Raw genomic sequence first — 21,322 nt, 5'->3', positions numbered from 1 at the left:
ACTAGCAAAAAGTTCGTCTACTACTTCCTCTGCTTGGTTGGGTGGCCTGTAGTATAGACCTGTGGCAATGTCATCCCCCCCCCCTTTAATATTGACCCTAATGCATTCGTTATAGTTCTCATCTTAGTTGTGCTCTATTTCTGTAGAGATGTAGTTATTTCTTATATATAGTGCACTGCAACTCCACCTCCTCTATGTGCCTTAATCAAGTTCGGTTATTATTCGGTTCAAAATACTTTTTATTTGCTTGTTCGTTCGTTTGTTTTTCGGACCAAGAAGACGCTCCGTCCGAATTCCTTCAATTCACTAGAAGAATGGGAATCGTAAAGTCAAAAGCTCTACATCAGAGCCTCTCCCCAGCGTCCGAGCCTATCCCGGCCCTTTCCCTTTCCCTCTTCCTCCATCTCCTGTAAGCAGACTTTGTTTTTTGCTTTCACTTCTGATTCAGTGTGACTGTGAAAGCAGTTTGCGTCGCTGCCCCACACCTCGTTTCCTCTTCCCGCCTCTCGCGGCGCAGATCCCGAAGATACGGAACTTAGCCGAATCCTCGCTTCGAAGAAGAACTGGGACTTGGGACCTTACCGAGTGGATTACAAACGATCGGTTTTCACGAAAAGCGAAGCTTTTACGAACCAACCGAGGGAAAGGACCTCTCTGGCGTAAAAGGTACGGAAGGGGTGGGAACAATATTAACAACGGAGGGAGGGTAAGAGCCGATGAGTAGAGGTAATCGGCGAAATATCCAAGAAATTCCGGAGTTCAGCAATAGGGTGAAAAACGACAACAGATCCGGACTGCTGTACAAATTATTATTATTATTATTATTTTAATAAAAGCGGTCTATATGTATGTGGGGGGGTGGGGGTGTCCAGCTAACAGAGTAATGGAAATTCGTGAAAACGCACACGACGTGAGAACACCCAGAGAGGGTTAAATCCCGCGTGGGACCTAGCAGTCCCGTTACCCCTTGGATTATACCCTGAACCCAAGACAGTTGAATTCATAATATATACTTGTTATGGATTCGAATCCTAGCCTGTGTGACCATGCAGTTAAAGTGATAGGCGCTCGCACACACCCCGATCTAAGTGACGGATTTCAGAAGAGTACCGGTTTGTGGCTTTGGCTGATTTCACTTTAATACCCATACTTACTCATAAATAATCCCTCGAATTCTGTAATTATGATTCGTGCATACCATTTGCATTGTGCTTGGCATCTGCATCATTAGGAGTGTGAAAGTTCATTTCTGTGCACAATTGTTTTGGTTTTACAGAAATGACAAGTGTGAAGGCCAGTACAAATTAATCCAAAAATCTAGTTGCAATATATGTGGGGTCCTTCTTGGCTAGCTGCCACCCGCAGGCAGGACAAAAGCATTATTTGTAAGAGGGATGTTTCCTCAATGCATTCCTACAATTTGTTCAGAAGAAGCATGAATTCTCTCTGGGGTATACCTAATTTACATTAAGAAATTTTGATTAAAAACAGGTCCTTGTATATACTTTCTCAGTTTGACAGGGCAACAGCAAGGTAAAGTGAGATAATGATTAATTCTGTGAATCCTATGTCAGATAGACCATGAAGATTCGTGGAAAAAATAGGGTTTTAATTAAAAATGGGTGATAAAGATGACTTTTTTTCACTATAACATTAGAGTGGTAGATTATTTGCATTGGCAAAGATTGAGCTATGTCAATCTCTCTCTGTGTTGTGTCTTCGGTATTAGAGTACAACTCTCAGAATTTTGAACTAGAATTTATGTATATGACTTTGAATTCTTTACAATTTCACATAAGACACTTCTAATATAATATGAGAAATAGAAAAATATTACTTCTTACTTCGTAAAGTGTCTTTATTTTATTGTGTCCTTTGATTCTCCCCTTTTGTTCTTTTAATACAAATTATTGGGAAAATATGGTAATGGCTGTGAATTTAGTTACAAAAAAAAATCAGTTTTAGTGTAAGTATTTATATTGTTTTAATGTGTATTTAATTCATTTGGAAATAGCTTATGGTATAAGTATCACAATATATATTATTGAATATACCATGACTGAAAATGATACATTAATAAAATCGATCTTAGAAAAATGTTCTTGTTGCTTTTCACAGCCTTTTCCTTTTCTATAGCAAATATGTCAAAGTGACATTTTAAAACTTTTTTATTACAAAAATGTATATGCTGTGGCATGCAATTAGGTTCCATCAAATTGCCTTCTTGTATCACATTTAAACAAATTATTAAAGTAAATTATGCATCAAAATTGTCTAATTGAAATGAGAAGTTTATGGGCATTGACAATGCCCATAATGAAATGTCTCCAAGCTAGCAACCTAGCTCAGATCGCACCAAGGATTCTACAGTTATTGGTCATTTTCCATCAAGATCTGTATCGAATTTAGCATTCTTTTCTGGGGGAAAAAAGTTATACAATTTAGTGAGAACGGTGAAATTGGCTGTGTCTAAATTCAGAATATTTTTCCCAATTAAATATGATATTCCACATGGTCATAATACTTAATATACGTTTTAGCAGTTGAACTGTCATTTATTTATGGAATAGTAAATTATGGAGTAGTAAAAATAATTGAATTTATTTTTGAGAAAGCAGAAATAAGATTACTTCAGTAGATCCTCGCGATTCCTGCACAGAACTGTTGGTTGAGCTACAATTTTGTTAATGGTGGTTTCTCAAATAAAGTTGGTTGAGTTACACATAGCACTAAAACATAAGCCACAGTTTACCAGTCACGGTAGATATATTATCATATTACAGTAATCACATAAGTAAATCACATTATGATGTGAGAATTCAACTAGAAAGTCAAGATATTTTGGCAGATAATTTACACTGATTCCTCAACTTACAGTTTTAATTTTAGTTTATATATTGATCATATTTGTATAGCCATCACTCTCACATAATGATTCTGGGTGGTGAACATAATAAAAGCAGTCCAAATACATAAAGATGTATTTATTTAACAGCTTTAAATTAAAATAAAAACAAGACCAAATAAAATGCTGAAAAAGCCTATAAGCGAGTGCATTCAATTAACTATCATACAGCCATCTAGCAAGTTCTTCTCTGCCAAGGGATCCCCAAATCAGGTGACATAATCATGTTCTGAAAGGCCAATAGGGTTGGGTCATAATAATATTTCACAGGACAGAGGCCATGGTAGAAAAGGCTCTTTTGTCCCAGGTTCCACATGATAAAATTCCCTGGCTGATGGGACTTTCAACATGCTGTCCTGCCAGACATGATGTAACTGTGGAGGAGCGGTCCATCCAATAACCTGGTCCCATGCCATATATGGCTTTAATTGGACCCCAAAGCAAAGTGGCAGTTGACTTAACTTGCAAAGCAGAGGTGTAACATGTTCAATCCTTGGAGCACATATAACTGCCCACATGTCTGCATTTTGCACTAGTTGAATCTTTCCCAGTTGTAAGGATTTATGATTCAAATAAATAGATAATAAAGTTATTCTCCAATAAGAGGTTTCTGGACACGGTTTCTTTGTACAACTTATTATATGTCATGTATCCATTCCTAAATTTTCTGGAGATTATAGTTTCAGAAAGTTGTTGGTTTTCTTAGTAACAAGATTATTTATTTTTGCACCGTGCACATCTAGTTCTGTCAGCAAAACCATCAATGCATGAGATAAACTATTCAGTGCCAAATATGCTGGAGCATCTCTAGGTCACCATACAGCCTCTATCTGAAGTTCTTTAGCAAAGGGGAATTCACCAAGTCTTAGGGAATTCCGTGCCCTTGATATGTATAGTGTTTCTTAATGTCTAATCTGAACCTCTTCCTTTGTAATTCTGGTCATGTCACCCGAGACAATTGAGAATGAGTTCATTACCTGCTCTGAGTGGCAGTCCTGATATTTGAAAACTGCTATTGTATCTTGCCTTGGTTGTCTTTCCTACAGGTTAAACATACCAGATCCTTTAATCGTTCCTCACTAAGCTTTGTTTCCATAGTGCCTGTCCTCCTCTCCCACCTTTGATAGCATTTTTCTGAATTTCCTTTAGTATGTTAATGTCCTTCTTGAATGCTGATGCTGAACAGAGTATTTTAGGACAATTGCTTCCCATGTTCTGGATTCTAACTCCTGTTAGTGTATCCCTAATAATATTTGCTCTTTTAATAGCTCCCATATACTGATGGCTAATATTTCGTTGTGATCAATAATGTCATCAAGTTTCCTTTTACATGTACTATTTCCTGGTCTAGGCCTCAGCTCAGTACTCCTTGGAAGCCTCTTTCAAAGTGCTAATTGGATACTTAATTAACTACTATGCCAGACAAAAATCAACTATGTGCAGATGGCAATCTGCATTGTTGATTCTTTTCTCCGACATTAATTTATTGCCAAAGGAAACATAAGATCAGAACTTTTTTTGTGATTTGTAAATAGAGGGTTGGTTTGTCACAGATCCACCACTTCCTTCAGCTCTAAAAACGAAACACATGCAAGAAATAAGAATAGAGATCTAAGACATGTTGGCTTATTCAATTAATTGGGACGTGAAAAGCATAGAGATCATTGGTAGAGCCATGATATTCAGTAAGACTACAAAAAGGAGAAGGAAGCGGAGAGAAAAGAAAGCTTCGTTTGATGTCCCTAGATCAAAAATAGTTGTTCTGTATGTATCTGTGCATGTTTAATTTTAGCGTCCTGTGGTTTCATGACAATTATTTTGAAGAGATGAAAATGGGTTGTTATAGAAGAATCCTTCTACTGCATTCAGTATTGACAAGGAGGAGTAGGATCATGCTCATGAGGAATCCTGCATATGTGCCGCCCACAATCAATATTTTCTTTTACAAATACAAGTCCAGAAAAAAGCATAGCTACCATGCATATTAGACTGGTAGTACAGTGGGGCAATTCTTCCGGTGTTTGGTGCATACTGGGTGGGAAAGTTACCTGTGCATGTAGACTTTGTTTCCTGTTGAACTCAAAGATAACAGATGCTAGGGCTATGCTTTAATAGAGAATAAGCTTCCTTGCAATAAGCTTCTAGCTATTGCTGAAATACTATACATGGCAGCTCTGTGCAAAGGTAAAGAACAAAATGTCTTGGACCAGTTCTGGATCTTTTTGCTCTTTCACTTCCAATCAAAGAATGACAGTAGAAGAAAAATTGATCTTTTTTGTGATATGTGCCAGGAAGCCATGACAACTTTCTGTGGATATAGTTGCAGATATTTATAAAACTTAATCTGTATTATAATGTCCTCAAAAAGTTAATTTCAGGATGCTAGAATACAATATGCTCTTTATATGAAGAGGACATAGAATCTTAGGACCTCAGAGGTCTTCTAGTCTAACTCCCTGCTCAAGGCAGGGGACCTTATACCATCCTGGCGAAATGGTTGTCCAGCCTATTTTTAAAAAACTCCAATAATCAAGCACCCACAACTCTAGGAGGCAAGCTATTCCATAGATTAATTGTTCAGTCAGAAAATTTCTCCTTCTCGGTTCTTCTTACTACTTGGTTTGGCATGTTGTAACCAGAGTTATGCAGTCATTATCATGTTAGTCACAGTGCTGGGATTCAATTTTTTTTACTACCGGTTCTGTGGGTGTGGCTTTGTGGGTGTGGCAGGGAAAGGATACTGCAAAATTCCCACACTCAAAATTCCCACTACTGGTTCTTGAGAACCTGTCAGAACTGACTGAATACCACCTCTGGTTAGTCAGTCATTTTAAAGAAAAATATCTTGATTTCTGTCTTCCGCTCAACTTATTTTATTTGTAATGGTTGAGGTATAACACTCATTGTGATTTCCAAACCATGACTTATGGCTTTATTCAGTTTGTGAACTCAACTTTTGCCACCTTTTTAATAAACTATAGTAAAAATAAAATTTCAGCGCACACACATCCAAGACCTCACTAAGATTTCATTATCAGATGGTTGGCAATATACTGTACATAGCAGTGAGTGAAACAATAATGTCAAAGTGATATTATTTTCTGAATGCCACAATTACATACATTGGTCACAATGTCTCATGTAAGAACATTACTTATGGCATTTGTATGATGACATGAGCGTATACATGTTATAATTCCCTCTCTCCTTAGATCAGTGTTTTTCAACCTTTTTTGTGCAAAGGCACACTTTTTTCATGAAAAAAATCACGAGGCACACCACCATTAGAAAATGTTAAAAAAAATTAACTCTGTGCCTATATTGACTATATATAAAGTGTTTTTCCCACGGCACACCTTACACTATGTCACAGCACACTAGTGTGCCACGGCACAGTGGTTGAAAAACACTGCCTTAGATAACCGTATGAATAGGTGTCACTTCACCCAGTTCAAAATGGGATCTCTTTGCGTGTCCTGCTGACCCACTTCTGCCCATACTTTGCTGTTGACACCATGGTTGAAGGACTCAATTAAAGGACGAACACGCTGCATACGGACAAATTCAGTAAAACTCAAGTAACAAACTCTACAAAAACTTCCTACAAACTTATTGTAACTTGAGTTACTTAATCACTTATCCTCCCACCCCAAAGAAACAAGGATTGCCCAATATTTATTCTCAAATATGCCTCTGCAATATGAGCATTTCTCAGCAAATATTTTGCTAACATAAGTGGGGTGATGAAATAAGCTGCTCTGCAGAGATATGCATCCTGTAAGAAGAATAAGGGAGGAGAAAGTTGGCTTCTGAATGGAATCCAATTGCAGATGAGTTCCAAATTTTCAAAATTCAAGGTCTCTTCTCCTCTGAATGTTTGCATGATCCAGGACAGAGGTAGTATTCAGCATATTCTGAATTCTAGAGAACCAGTAGCGGAAATTTTGAGTAGTTTGGAGAACCAGTAAATGTCACCTCTGAATGTCCTGGCCCCCATCTATTCTCTGCCTCCCAAGTCCCAGCTGATCAGGAGGGAATGGAGATTTTGCAGTATCCTTCCCCTGCCATGCTCACCAAATTATGCCCACCAAGCCATGTTACACCCACCAAGCCACGCCGACAGAACCGGGAGTAAAAAAATTAGAATCCCACCACTGATCCAGGACTACCATACTTTTCCTCCTATCAAAAATAGATCGCCTCTTGTATTTCAGTGGATCCAGGTGAAAAACAAAGCAGTAGTAATTGATTTTTGCTTGTGTTGCTCTATAGTGGCCCCAAAAGTCTTTGTGGGTTCTTCTTTTAAAGCTTCTTAGTCTGGTAACCATTTTCTCATGGTAACAAATCCTATATATAAACTGAGTCCTTCTCAACACTATTATGAATCAGACTTTTCTCACTTCCCTTTAGCATTTAAGGTCTTAAAATGTATTTGCTGTTGGCAAAATTAAGCGAAAAAATTATGCTTGTACCCTCTAGCAAACAACCTGTGGGCTATAGGGACATCAGAAACAGGCTATGGTTGCTAGACATTTTATGTTTTACAAGAAATTTCCAGGTTTTTATTTTGCCCGTTTCTTTGCGAAATACGAACTGTTCACTTATTTCATAATAATGTGTATCTTTTTTCCTATGCACCGCTTGGAGAGTCCAAGTGACGGGTTAAATCAGTCTGGTTGCTCTGGGACTGGGGAATCCTTTTCTTGGCCATGCCTCCTGGTGTTACTTGGCACCAGAATTTTTTCTCAGTCTGCCCGTTCAGGACTTATATTTGTGAGCTCCAGTGTAAGTTATCTAGGCTTGGACTCTCCTAGTTTTTTCCCCTTTCTTTTTCCTTAATTTGTTCTTTCCCATAGCTAACAGTTTAATTGTCTCCCCTTTTTGCTTCACGTCGTTTGAATTCTCCTAGAGACTCGGAGGTAGGTGTGGTGGTGGTGGGTGCTCCGCTTGCTGTGCTGCCTTTGGATGGCAGTGGAGAGCTGCCGCATTTGCTGCCGGCGTTCCCCTTTTAGTTGGAATTTGTTGTTTTTGCACTTTTCTCGCCCTTTGGAGGGCATAGCCGGCTGCATGAGCTTCAAGCTAAACTACTGGCAGGAGACACTCATCTTCGCCAGGACATAACTAAAATTATTGCAGCGTCCCAGTATTCGACTGATGCCTCCCTTAACGCGGCCAAATTTGCCTCTAGGGCATTAGCATCCAACGTGACCTCCCTCCACCTCCTCTGGCTCCGTCACTGCCAGGCGGACCAGAAGAATAAATGGAAATTGGTGCCTGCCCCGTTTAAGGGGCCCAAATTATTTGGGGAGGTCTTAGACCCCTTCTTGATTGAATCCAAAGATAAACGTAAAGTTCTGCCCACCCTGAACAAGAAACAGGATTCTAAACCCTCTCCCTATTTCAAGAGGCTGTCCTTTCGTTCCAGTGAGTTCGCTCCCTCAAACAGACCAACTGATCAGTCGGGAGATAGGTCCCATGACAGGCAGTCCTTTCGGGACAGGGGTAGGCAGCAGTTCAACTACCGCAGGTCCAACCACAGTGGGGCCTCTAACAGGCCCTTCCGCAAGTCCAAGTGACCATCAATGCTCCCCTCCCATTGGGGGCTGACTCCGGCTGTTCGCTCCCCAATGGGCACTGATCACAGAGGACGCCTGGATCCTTCAGATGGTCAGGGAGGGGCTGTCCTTGGAGTTTCTCTCCCAACCCCCTTGGAACTTCATCCGCTGTCCAACCCCCTCTTGCCCACTGAAGAGGGAACTCATGACCCAGGAAATTCACCATCTCCTGGAGATCAATGCTGTGGAACAAGTTCCACCCAACCAGGAAGGGAGGGATTTTATTCCATTCTCTTCCTGGTGCCCAAGAACTCAGGGGGGTGGAGAGCCATCTTGGATCTCAACAACCTCAACCATCACATTGCATACAGGAGGTTCAAGATGCAATCCCTGCAGATTATCCTAGCAGGGATTCGCCAGGGGGACCTCCTCACGTCCATCGACTTGAAGGAGGCTTATCTACACATTCCCATTCGGCCACAACACCGAAGGTTCTGCGGTTTTTCTATGCGGGCCAACGCTATCAGTACGGGGCCCTTCCATTCGGCTGTCAACTTAGGCTTTCTTTTACTGATTCATCACGCTTCCAGACCATCTCAAAATTCTGGCGCCAAGTAACACCAGGAGGGGTGGCCAAAGAAAAAGATTCCTCAGTCCCAGGGCAATCAAACTGATTTAACCTGTCACTTGGATTCTCCTGCAGTGCACAGAAAAGGACCCTTCAGGTAAGCCAATGGTCATTCTGCTCTGGGTTTGTACACACTCTTAAATATTTTCCCAACTCTTGATGGGAGAGAAAATAGCAGGAAATCAACAGTGAACTGTCAATCAGTTAGCTGTTACTGTCTTGTTTGAACTATATAGCTTTTGATGGTAGCTGAAAAATTCATACAAAGCTCTGTTGTATTAAAAGATGGACTTTGATATGATTCAGCAAAACATGACCCTTCTATTACAGTGTTAAAGAAGAGTGTCAGTACACTTGGAAACCTTTAGCCCAGTGATAAACTTGATTGTTGCCTTGATTGTTGGGATAATCTGAGTAGACATTATTTTGTAGAAGTGTGTGAGGCATAGGAATCTACTTTTTTTTTTAAACAAAGCTCAAATTATGTGAATTATGTCAAATTATAGAAATTATGTGCTTGGATATAAACAAGATCTGGCTCAGAGATGTCAGTGTTACCAAAAAGGAAGGGAAACAGATGAATCCTGCCCATTTCAGATGTCAGGATGTTATATCCAATAAAGCATGCAAAGTAGGTCAAAAGTTGAAATCATTCTCAAACTGGGTTGCCTCTACAGCTACTCAGCTTGTTAAAATACACATATCCATACATCATACAACACCAAACCATTCTGGACTGAATTATTCTAAATGTTTACTTTGTTAGTTAGTCTTAGATCATAATAACAACTAACTAATGAACTTCATTAATTAGCTCAGTTTATTATTATGGACTAACATCTTTTTATTTGGCTTATTAATAATTAAAAACAATAGTCACACATTTGCTAATCAGCATAAAAGATAAAGGTAAAGGTTCCCCTCGCACATATGTGCTAGTCGTACCCGACTCTAGGGGGCAGTGCTCATCTCAGTTTAAAAGCCGAAGAGCTAGCACTGTCCGAAGGCATCTCTGTGGCCATGTGGCTGGCATGACTAAATGCCGAAGGGGCACAGAACCTACTCACCAAAGGTGGTCCCTATTTTTCTACTTGCATTTTTTACTTGCTTTTGAACTAGTAGGTTGGCAGAAGCTGGGACAAGTAATGGGAGCTCAATTCGTTACACGGCGCTAGGGATTTGAACCACCAAACTTTCTCATTGACAAGCTCAGAATCTTGGCCTCTGAGCCACCGCGTTCCTCAATCAGCATAAAACAGATGACCAAGACAGTTCATAAGTATTTTGAGAAGTAAATCAGTGCTCCAGGGTCCATCGCTTAAGTCATACAAAATATCTGATTCGTAATTCATGTCAAGGATCATCTATTGTGCTAAGCCAAATTCTGGTTTGTTTGGGTTGACTCAGTGTATGAACTTGTGATGGGTGCAAATCCTACCAGCATTGTGTGATGTTGAAGAAAGCCAGTGGGAAGTCAAACATTGATAGTATTGGACAGAAAACTACCAGGAAACCCAGGACTATAAACTAGATGGGGAATTTAAAAATATTAAAAGAAGACAATGGGAAACAGCCTCTGCTTTGCTGCCAAAAATCCAATATGTATTGACTCATAGAAGTTGAGTTTTTTCACCCACTTTTCCACTTGTAAATGGGCTACAGGACTTCCTCCAATCCTAAACTTTTATTCAAGACTGCTTTTACATTGTAGAAAAAGCCAGATAAATAAATAAATACATTTGCACTGCAGCTTCCCATATTTTGAAGCTGTAACCAAATTGAGTCAGGAAGATTTGCATGGAATACACATTGCACTATTTGATGCAAAGAGATGATAGCAGGATAACAACATTAAGAGAAAAGCCAACTCAGTCTTGACTATGGTGTTTTTATTTCCCCCTGTGCTATAGTGCAGGGGCCCCCAACCTTTTGGGCACGAGGGGCCGGTTCCATAGAGAGAGGTTTTTCCACCGTCCGGAGGGGATGTGGTTTCGTGTGCTACCTGCATCCTGCAGATGGAGCTTTGCTTGTTTCCGCAGCCTGGTTTCTGGCATGTCATGCAGCGGTGCCAGTCCATGACCGGGAATTGGGGCCCCTGCTTTAGTGGGATCAGAAAAAATATTATTGGGCTAACTAGAAGTATATAAGTAAATATTGAGATTGGGGATAAGACTCTGGTGTTATGTATTAATTATGCAAAAGAATGATTTCCTAAGGGCTAGAAAAATATCTAACAATATTTTAGCTGCCAAAATGTTTGGTTCCAAACAAATGTTGGTGTAGCTGTTCCTATCTGACCACCAGCCTGTCTCTCGTGTAAGGCTTAGCAGCTTTGCTTGGTTTCCACAGAGGAACTGAAAAAAGAGAAGGTTATTATAATAGTGTTAGCCAGTTGCTTGGTGACTTTAATTTCTTAAATAGTTTTTTTCAGAGCCATTCCCATAATGACCTGTTATTACTCCAAATGCATTAATATTTTGGTTTAATCTTTGGAAGGGTAGTGAGTATAGTTTTCTGTTGTTAAATTTGGTCTTGGTTTTAAGTGGATACTTAAACATGTATATTGAATTTCATTATATAATTTGTGCATTTTATGTTTTGTTATGTTTGGAGAGCCATTTTGGTGTAGTGGCCAACTTGGCCCCAGACTAGAGACCAGGACTTCTAGTCCCACCTTAGGCACTAAGCCATTTGGGTGACCCTCCACCAGTCACTCCGTCTCAGGTTCTGAAGTTTCTCTGAAGTTTAAGGAACTAGTCTGGGCAGTCATCAGGAGTCAACACTGACTTGAAGACACACATTTTCTTCCCCCTCTCCCCACTATATTAGATCCATCCTTATCAGTTTTACTGGACAACACAGTAAGAAAATAAATAATTTACTTATTAAGTGATAATGAATAAATATTAAAAATAGGGTACCACTCATGGGTGGGCTGCTACAGGTTCTCCCAGGTTCAGGAGAACCTATAGCTAATGTTATGGCTGGTTTGGAGAACCTCCAAATCCCACCCCTGGGTGGCCCTGCTTCGCCCATCCCTCCTCTCCCAGGATTCTCCATCTGGCCCATTTTGGATGCCAGGTAAGTGCAGGCCTGCACGGAGGCTCAGGGAGGGTGAAAATGGGGAAGTTCTGAAAGGCCAGAAAGGGACCCATTTCCAGCCTTCAGAGGGCCTCCAGAGCCTGGGGGAAGCAATTTTTCCCCTCCCAGAGGCTTGAGGAAAGCCTCTGGATCCTGGGGAAGGTGAAAATGCTCCCCCCCCCCCCCCCGCAATGGTGCAGGAGGCTGACTAGGCCACGCCCACCATCACCCCGCCCACCCAGCAACCAGGCAGAGAACCCATTGCTGAAATTTTTGAAGCCCACCTCTGGTACCACTCCTTTTCTAAATAATCTCTCTTGCTGTTCCAACATGCTTCCAGATGCCTGAAACACTAACAAATAAAGTTTCAAGTTAAAAAGGCAGATGGGAATGTTATGTGTGTGAATAACTCGGAACAATGGCAAAATCAAAGATATTGCGTAAATGCTGATGACTTCATACAATATAAGGTAAGCTCAGGTAATTGTGGCTTGGCATCACCTCATGGAACTAGTTACCTTTTTTAAAATTCTTGGATGGAAAGAGTGGGTAGAGGACATTCATTGTTGTCTTGCCTTTCTGGAAGTTGAGATACTTTCCATGAATTTTCAGGAAATTGTGTAATATCATGTAGTCACTTTGCTCAAAGTTGGGCCTGAGTCTTTCAAGTGATTTCAGCAGGACAATGAGTTCAAAATCTTCCGATACAGGCCACATGATATTCAATAGCATTTCTTGAAATAGCATGTCCTTTTATCCTTTTTAGTAGCAGCTGTCTGGTTTATGAAGAAGCACAAATTAGCTCTTTGGAGCTGTTTCGCCTTTCTTCTGTGAAAGAAAATCACCGGTAAGTTCCTAAATTGGATTTCTGTTGGATTTCACTTCTTCTGGAAGGAAAGCAAGCATAAGAAATTAGTGGTGACGTTTGTGATATTATTAATTTACAGGTATACAAGTAGAGCAGAAGTGGAGTCACAGAGGAGTCTACTAGGCATGATTGCATTATGTTTGAGATGGGTGGCTGTACAAATTCAATAAACAAATGGATAGATAAATACACTCTAGATATGTTTCCAGAGTGAAATTTTGCATTGTCAGTATCTCTTCAATCAACTTACTGCTCTCTGTAATTTGGAACAATATTAAAACATTCTTCACAAGCTGGGTGTTCGACAATGATTTGTTTTAATATTGGCTTGTTGAAAAAAACCACAGTAGCTGGATTCATGCATTGTACCAAGCCAAAAAACATGATGCCTAAATTCCCAAAATATGCTAAACCAAAATCTAACAAAACATATGTGAGAACCAGCTATTCATACGTAATTATACCTAACTTCAAGACTTTTTACTCACCAATTACTCAAAGCAATAAATCAGGGGTATCAAACTCACAGGCCAGGGGCTGGATGCCTCACCTGCTGGCCATGCCCACCCCCAGTATAGTGAAGGGGGGAAAGTTGTGATACATCACATAATGACAACATGAAGATATGAGTTTGACACCCCTGCAATAGATGTTCAAGTATCTATTGAAGTAATTGAATTATATACTATCAGAGACTATCTGGATAGCTGAGGCTGATGGGTATTAAAGTCTACAAAATTCTAGAGTCAATATCCTAATTAAAGATATACCACCCATCCTAATGAAAGACAGATTCAGTTAATAGCATCTGTATTTTTTATGTAATCAGCATCAAGATAATGTGGTTTATGGATATGGAAGCCTCAATTGCACTTGCCTTTTAATTCATTAACCTAAGTTACACTCTCACTTCTTAGGAGAAAGCCTCATTGATATTTATGGGGATTACACGGGTTCTGAGTAAAATGGTTTGTATCAAGTATTCCAGCTCAATCTTCTTCAACTAGGCATCCTCCAGAGGTAGTAGAATACAGTTCTCTCTTCAACAACTGGAAGAGGCGAAGTGGGAAAGACTTCTTGGTTTGCTGTGTCTCATTGGGAGACAGAGTTTTCGCTTCAGCTTTCTTCTTGATGCACAAATGTTATAGCAATTTTGTGTTGAACTAGATCCCACTTCTTGAAATTAGGAGGAGGAGAGTTAATGGCATGAATCCTTTTGGAGTAAATATTTGGAGAAAGGTTCCTAAAATAGATGGGAAGGATAGATTCTGTGATTGGATAGTCTGAAGAAAAATTCTTCTTAAATCCAACAAAATAGCTCAGTGGGAAACATGTTGAAAGACACGTATACAGTAAACTTGGGGTTAAGATTTGCTCCATCAGATAGGAACAAAAAACTGTTTTTTTTCCCTGAATGTGCTTTTGATTTAGTGGAGGTCCTAATCTTGTTCCAAGATTTTGTGATTAAGTTAATGACAATTTAGCTGTCATTAATCTACAGATTCGCTTCACAGTCCATAGTTTGCTAGGTTATGATTACTTTAATCAGGGTTATTAAACCCACTGGCACCAGATAGGTTCAGACATTGATTGCGCTGACTCGTAAACTATGTTTGTTGAACCACAAGTTTAAACTTCATCTTACAGAGCATGTTAAGGCAAAGCCACATTAAGAGATAGCAGACTAAATGTAACCAGCTGATAAAGAGAGCTTCTAAGCCAGAAATTAGGGGGGAATATACACAGTTTCCTATATTATTATGATGGTAATAGTTGTTGCACATCAGCCAGGTGCTTAGGCTGAATTTGGCATTTTATCCATCTATTGAAACCCTGCCAAGGACATGGGATAGGCAGTTGTTGTTTGAAGTAAAGTTGTTCTAAGTAAAGCTGCCTTTTGCAATTGATTGATGGTGATTTTGCCAGTGCTGAAGATGTTCAGGTGGTGCTCCAGATGCTTTGAGTTTGCATCCAAGTGGCTTTATTACTATTGGTACTATCTTTGTTTTGCCCCAATCAGTCTTCTACTTGTATTTGCAGACTTTGTCCTTTCCAACTCTGTTATTCTATTCTATTCTATAACTCCAACACCTAGTACGATTCTACTCAACCCAAGTAACAACTTATCTGGTACGGCTTTCTGTAAATTATGTTTCACCATATTTTTATGTGAGAGATACTCTTCATCTGGTTCCTCTTATAAAATATATTCAGTATAGTTGAATAGTCACAGGTGGGAATGAACACCTCACTAGGTTTTGGATGCTTCTGAATTGAAAGGATTAGGCAGCTATAAGCTGTTGCCTAGGGAGTACCCGAATGTTTTTCCAACACACATTCTTCCGGGAGGCTCCTTCCATGTCCTTTATGTCCTGATCAGTATACACTTGTGGATCATGTTATGACACCATGGCAGAACACAATTACGGTTACTAGTTTCTGGGAAAGATCTGTTTAAATTGTATATATTTTGATTTGTATTTTTATCTCAAATTTTATGTTGTATACTATGCCTTATTTTAATTGTCACACTTTAGACATGAACAAATAAATATAGTTGGTATGGCTCTCATCTTTCTCAGAATGCACAAACATCACAACCACACCAAGATAGTGTCTCGCTGTTGTTGTTGTTTTTGTTGTTGTTGTTGTTGTTATTGTGTGGTTAATCTTTGGTGAGATTCACAGCCTTTGGGGCTGGTTGGTAGTTCAACAGCTGGAGTCCTAACCAAGGACCTAGGAACTATTAAGGTAAAGTTGGAATATATAATCTGTTCCAAGTAGGGTGATTTTTTGTAGAATCAGAATGTTCAAGTCTGATAAATTTAAAATTTCCAAATAGCGAGGTAGCCCTTTGGGTATTGCTCCAAGGGCTACAATTACAATTGGGACAACACACGATTTCTTTTTCCACAGTGGTTCAACTTCAATTTGCAAGTACTTTACTTTATTCTTGCTGTTTATCTTCAATTTGTGCATCTCCAGTTACTGCAATGTCAATGAACCATACTTTTTTCTTTTCAATTATTGTTATGTCAGGTGTGTTGTGGGCCAAGTGCCTGTCAGTCTGGATTCTGAAGTCCCACAAGATCTTGACTTTCTCATTCTCTAAAACCTTCTCAACCTGATGGTCCCAGTGGTTTTTGCTGTACTCAAATCCAAACTTTGGTACAATTTCCAGTGAATGATCTTAGCAATGCGGTCATGGCGTTGTAGGTAGTCAGTTTGTGAAATTTTGCTGCACCCACTGATCAAGTGGTCGACTGTCTCATCGTTCTCATTACAGAGGCGACATTTGCTGTTGGTGATAACATGTTGAATTTTGGCCTTCATGCAGTTTATGGCTTAAGGCTTGTTCTTGAGCTGCCAAATTAAAGCCTTCTGTTTCTTTTTTCAGTGCTCCTGATCTTAACCAGTTCCACGTTAGCTTTTGGTCAGCTTTGCCTTCAATACTTTTCAAGTATTGGCTATGCATAGCTTGGTTTTTCCAATTTTCAGCTTGCTTCTCAATTACTTCTTTTTTATATTCAGCTTTTGACAGTTGTCTTTAAAAGGCCTCCTTTATTTACTTCCTTACAAATTGTATTGGTTCTTCACTTTTCGGGATGTAATCATTCAAGCTGTGTTTTTCTTCTTCCACAGTCTGTTTTACTTGTAGGAGTCCTCGACCACCCTCTGCTCTTGGTAGATGATGATATTATTATTATCACAACAACAGAATTGTATCACAGCGGCCAGTTATTTCACCGGATTTAGCATTGATTACTAGTCGGGCCCCACCCAGGGGCCTAGGGCGTCATAACGTATTTTCGTAATATGCGTGCAGATCCAAGCAGTGCGGCTTTTTGCATTTGACTGATGGTGATTTTGTCAATTTTTAACTGTTTTAAATGTAATTCCAGTGCTTTTGGAATAGCACCCAGTGTGCCAATTACCACTGGAATTACCACTGCTGGTTTGTGCCATAGTTGTTGGATTTCGATTTTTAAGTCCTAGTATTTTGCGATTTTTTCATGTTCCTTCTCAGCGACCCTTCTATCACCTAGTATTGCGATGTCTATGATTGTGACCTTATTTTTCTCAACCAGTGTGATGTCTGGTGTATTATGCGCCAGTATTTTGTCCGTTTGTATACGGAAATCCCACAAGAGCATCACCATCTGATTTTCGGTGACTTTTTCAGGCTGATGTTCCCACCAGTTTGTTGCTGCTTTAATATTATAATTTTTGCACAATTTCCAATGGATCATTTGTGCTACTGAATTGTGCCGCAATTTATAATCAGTCTGCGTGATTTTTTTACAGCAGCTGAGTATGTGATCAACAGTTTCATCAGCTTCTTTGCAAAGTCTGCATTTGGCATCATCAGAGTATTTTTTTATTTTGGCCTTAATGGCATTTGTGCGGATAGCTTGTTCTTGCGCAGCCAGGATTAGTGACTCTGTTTCTTTTTTTACTGTACCTGTTGTTAAAGTTTGTTTGCTGTCCACTTTATCTTTTATTTTTTCCAGTAATTGGCCATGCAGTGCTTTGTTCTGCCAACTCTCCATTCTTAATTTTATCACATCTTTTCTGTATTCTTGTTTTGTCTGTTGGGCCTTCAGTAGTTTTTTGTTCTTTACTTCGATTAATAGATGTTCTTGACTGTCTTTTAAATAATCAGTCAGTGCATGTTATTATTATTGCTGTTGTTGTTGTTATTGTTGTTGTTGTTTGATGCATAATCAGCCAGAGGTTTAGGCTGGATTTGACATTTTTATCCACCTATCAAATCCTTTCCAATGGCTTTAAACTACACTTAATGATTCTCTACATGTTCTTCCCCAAATTTGCACTGCAATTGAGTAATTTTGAGTAATTTTCTTAATTACCCCTGTATTTCACAACTTTTAATGATTATACTTGCATAAGATGATATCAGTGGCTGAAGTAACACTATTAAAATCTTAGAAAGGGTGTTTTATTCAGTCTTTCTTATAGTGAGTGAAGAAAAAAAGCATAGTAGGATCTTGAAGGCATATTAATTAAAAAACCCTTGTATTATTTATGCCCTTTCATCCCAAGTCTTGCACTTATTTTTACAAAATGTTCCAACATGTTATTTGAGGAAAGATCTGTCTAATTTCTTCATTTACGATTAGGGTATTTGTTTAGTAAAACTGAATAGATGTAAAACTTATCAAAAAACCCTATTTTAGAGCTTAAGATCATAAAATTAGAGAGTTGTGCAGTTGAAAGACTTTAAACAGATAAGGGACCCCAAATCTCAGGCTTTTATTCAGGGTGGATAAAAATCGATAGTTAAAAAAAAAAAGAAATGATTTTTTAAAATTTAAATCAGATTTTTTTTATTTAAATTGGAGTTTTTTATTTTTATCAAATTTATTTTAATAAAATGCTTCTGGAGTAAAAATTTATTTAGAGATAGTTTTCTGTTTAAGAAACATTAATATATTTAATTTATTCAGCATACAATGGAGCTTAGTTATGTAGCACGAGGCTGTATATTCTGCAATATTTACATTTTTGGTAAACTCATTCAATGAATCCAAGCTTTGCAAGCTAAATAGAAAACTTCATTTTGTTTATGAATAATAATATTAAAGATTCTAACTACCAGGAGTAATGATTCTTTACATTTAAAGAGCACCTATAATTTCAGATCCATCATAGCAGCACCTGTTAGCGGGCATCCACTCACCTGCTCGCCACATCCCTCACTTGTTGTGTCTTTGTTTCATCACCAGCCATCCCATTAAAGAGAACAGGACTGTCAGTGACTCAACAGTAGGTCAGAGGAGGAGCAGCTATGGGACAGATATGATAGTTTCTCTTTAAAAATTATTATTTAAATCAAGTTGATATAAATCAAGCCTTTTTACTAGTGATTTAAATTGACTTGATTTAAATTAAATGCACCCTGCTTTTGTTTTAGACAAGCTATTGGCAGCCCAGTCTCAAACTGGAGGCTCAAGTCTCATACAAGCAATTACAGATAGCTCCATTATTCAAGAATATGCCCAAATTATGCTTGTAATCCCCCCTCCTGTTAAGAACTACCCACTTTTAACCCATATTGATAAACTGTTCTAGAATTGTACAGTTCTTATTGTCAGGAAGTTGTTCCTTATTTTTAAGCAAAATCTAAGTAACTTAGTAGATAACTATATATTATAGCTGATATTTCTGGTCCTAGTTTCTGTACCAGTGGAAAATAATTTCCGACTAATGGATATCCTATTTTCCTTCAGTCTTATTTTCTCAAAGACTGAACATCTCCAGTTCCTTCAGTCTATCTGACATGGCATTTCTCCAATGTTTTTACCTTCCGAGCCTGCTCCAACTCTCCATTTGTAAACGATGCCCAGCAGTGGTGGGTTTCAAATTTTTTTCGAGCCTCCTTTGTGGGAGTGGCTTGCTGGCCATGTGTTCTCTCTCTCTCTCTCTCTCTCTCTCTCTCTCTGTCTCTCTCCTTCCTTTTGTCTCTCTGTCCCTTTTTCCTTTTTTCTTTCATATCTCACTTTTTCTTTCTTTCTTTCTTTCTTCCTTCCTTTCTCTTTCTCTTTCTCTCTCTGTGTGAGTCTCTCTCTCTCTCTGTGTGTGTGTGTGTGTAGCAGTGGTGGGTTTCAAAAGTTTTTGGAACCTCTTCTGTAGGTGTGGCCTGCTTTCCAGGTCCACTGGTGGAACCTCTTCTAACCTGTTCGGTAGATTTGACGAACCGGTTCTACCGAATAGGTGCGAACTGGTAGGAACCCACCTCTGATGCCCAGAATCACAAACGGTACTCCAGGTACCACCAGTGCAGAATAGAGAGGAATAAGAACTCTATATGTGTTTTAAAGTGCTTCTAATCCCAGTCCAAAATTGCATTAGCTCTTCTAACAACTATCTCATAATACTGGCTCATGTTTGGCTTGCTGTCAGTGACCGCACCTAGTTCCTTCTCCAAGATAGTGCTTCCAAGACATGACATTTTATATGCGCGGCTTGGATTTTTCTTTTCTAAATGTGATACCTTACGTTGCTCCCTCTTGAAGGACACCTTGCTTCTCTCATCCCAGTCTTCTAACCTGCCCAGGTGAGATTTATTTGTGTTTTGTCTTCCCGGATTTTGGCCAAAGCTCCCATTTTTTGTCATCTGCACATTTGAGAAGCAGAAAACAGGTTGCGTACAAATTAGGAAACTATGCACAGCATGGCTTCTGGAATTTTGGAAGCACAGAAAGGACTGCAGCAAAGTAGCATGAAACTTCTTGAAAGTTTGCCATCTTCTTAATAACATCTCCATCCTGTTACTGGGAGGGGATTTTAATAATTGAGCAGTCAGTAGTACTCCAAGCCCCTGCCTATCTGCCTCTCCCACAGGAATGCATTGGGGATGTTTTTCCCTCCGGATTTTTTTCTCCTCAGTCCGCAATTGGACCCATCCCATTTTCAACATAGTCTTTCTTTTGCTTGCTTCTTGTTCCATACCAAATTTGGTCCCATTCTGTTTATGTTTTTGGAGAATTATCCTGTTGATGGGCAGAAGGAGAGACACATATATACCAGAATCTGTTTATCTCTCTTGGTTGTTTTTCCCTAACATTCTGTTGGGTTGAAAATAAAAAGGTAACAGAAGCAACTGATTTGTCCTGGCTTGTGAGTTGGGTAGGAATTCGGTTGGGAAGTGAAGATTCTTATAACACTGCAGGGAACACTATTAAACTGAAAATGTGCATTTTGGTAATAGGGAATGGTGTCAAAACACCCAGTGTGACATGCACTTTGTAAAATGTGGTTTATGATTTAGTGAAATAGGTGGGACTTCAGCAGCTGATAATGTAGCCAACCGTCTCTTACCACTGTGTGCAAATTGTCTTTGGGCTTGCTCTCAGGAATGAATTTTTGCCAGCAACATTCCATCAAATGCGCTAGTAAAAACAAGAATCTTGTGATAGCCCCAATAGCTTGCGGCTGTTTTTAGGAGAGTGTCTTCTCTTACTATCTCTGTCCATGCTATGAGATCAGGCAGGAAAATGTTGCCCAGTCCTATTGACTAAATGGTGCCATCTTGTAGAATCCTGGAGGTGTATCTTCTCTGTCACCATTGTGGTTTTCTGGAATACATTCCACCTAAGGTATGTCTGGCCCCAACCCATATATTCTCAAAAGCTTTAAAAGATTGGCTTTTGAAATCAACCAGAAACTCAGACAATTTATGATATTTCCTCAATATATTGGTATTTCCTACGACGTGTATGCCAATTTAAGTCTTTCTGATTTGGTCACCGTATGAACCTAAC

General features: G+C 39.2%; 1 protein-coding gene across 3 annotated transcripts in view; it reads left to right on the top strand.

The window, feature by feature from the left end:
• The first annotated feature begins 379 nt into the window (after positions 1 to 379).
• STAT6 (signal transducer and activator of transcription 6) overlaps positions 380 to 21,322 on the top strand; it is a 75,811-nt gene continuing 54,868 nt past the window's right edge. For 2 of the 3 annotated variants that reach the window (XM_032209286.1, XM_032209283.1), the window contains exon 1: positions 380 to 666. The gene's annotated coding sequence lies outside the window, so the exon portion shown is untranslated. Of the gene's footprint in view, positions 667 to 1,094; positions 1,113 to 21,322 lie in introns of those variants that run through there. The other variant, XM_032209285.1, reaches the window with a different exon arrangement.

This window comes from Thamnophis elegans, chromosome 2 (assembly GCF_009769535.1).
Source record: "Thamnophis elegans isolate rThaEle1 chromosome 2, rThaEle1.pri, whole genome shotgun sequence".
In the NCBI taxonomy this organism is placed as follows: Eukaryota; Metazoa; Chordata; class Lepidosauria; order Squamata; family Colubridae; genus Thamnophis; species Thamnophis elegans.
Note: the sequence above shows the minus strand (reverse complement) of the source record. Positions and strands in the feature narration are given on the sequence as shown.